Raw genomic sequence first — 1,530 nt, 5'->3', positions numbered from 1 at the left:
CTCCCTGCTGGGGTGGTGCCCGCAACCCAGGTCCATGCCCTTGACCGGAATCGAACCCGGGACCCTTCAGTCCGCAGGTGGACGCATTACCCATTGAGCCACACCGGCCAGGGCACGTACCAGCTTTGTCTGCGGGACTTGACCCTCCAGCGGCAGAGATCGAAGCGACCAGAGGCACCCCAGACCCTCTGCCCCCCTCGGACACACCGGTTCCATGGGCGCCCAGGCCGCGTGGGCCGTGACGGAGGGTGCGGTCGGTGGACCCCTCCCCGGGGCTGTCTGAACCCTCTCCTCCCACCCCCCCTCTCCCCCCGGGGCCGGCCGACCGACCGGGGCAGCATTCCAGCATTTCCTCGTTAAGCCCCTGCTTGCGTCTGGGATAATGAAACACATGCTCGATGCCGATGAAATGTAATGTTCGGGCTGCATCATAAAAGGGTTTATTGACGGGCAGGTTTTTACCTCTCCCCGCGGGGAGATCGCTCAGGGCGGGAGCCCTCGCCGCTCCCCCATGGCTTCCCGGGGAGCCGGGGCCAAGGATTCATAAACCTGCCGGGGGGTGTGGGTTTGGCTCACTGTCCAACCTCGGCCCAGGCCGATAGCGCCGGTGGGGCTGGTGGGAGGGCGGCCTCGGAGAGGTGCTTTGCTCTTTTAAAATATATTTTTATTGAGAGGAAGGGAGAGGCGGACAGAGAGAGAGAAACATCCATGATGAGAGAGAATCATGGACCGGCTGCCCCCTGCACGCCCCCCACTGGGGATGGAGCCCGCAACCCGGGCCTGTGCCCCGACCGGGAATCGAACCCGTGACCTCCTGGTTCGTAGGTCGACGCTCAACCACTGAGCCACACCGGCCGGGGCTGACGTTTTTATTTCAATATCTTCACTGCATCGAATCTGTTAGGGCATCTTGGGCCAGGCCCTGTCAGAAGGGAGATGGTGGCCCGGCTGGTGTGGCTCAGGGGTTGAGTGTCGACCTAGGACCCAGGAGGTCACGGGTTCGACTCCCGCTCAGGGCACAGGCCCGGGTTGCGGGCTCCATCCCCAGTGGGGGGCGTGCAGGAGGCAGCCGGTCCATGGTTCTCTATCATGGGTGTTTCTCTCTCTCTCTCTCCCTTTCCCTTCCTCTCTGACATCAATACAAATATATTTTTTAAATAAATAAAAAGAAAGTGAGATGGCGTCCAACCGGTCCAGCTGGGGTTCCTGCAACCACGGCCTCCCTCGCGTGCACGTAGCCCGCATGCGGGGAACCGAGGCTGCCTGGGACCCGGCCCCCCGCCCGGTTATGGGAGGCGGAATCCAGCCTGATCCGAGATGTCCCTCGCTCTGCAAGCGCAGCATTCCAGCATTTCCTCGTTAAGCCCCTGCTCGCGTCTGGGATAATGAAACACATGCTTGATGCCAATGAAATGTAATGTTCGGGCTGCATCGTAAAAGGGTTTATTGATGGGCAGGTTTTAACATCTCCCCGCGGGGAGATCGCTCAGGGCGGGAGCCCTCGCCGCTCCCCCATGGCTTCCCGGGGGC

This window comes from Myotis davidii, unplaced genomic scaffold, assembly GCF_000327345.1.
Source record: "Myotis davidii unplaced genomic scaffold, ASM32734v1 scaffold1622, whole genome shotgun sequence".
Taxonomy (NCBI): domain Eukaryota; kingdom Metazoa; phylum Chordata; class Mammalia; order Chiroptera; family Vespertilionidae; genus Myotis; species Myotis davidii.
This window is presented reverse-complemented; position numbering follows the sequence as displayed.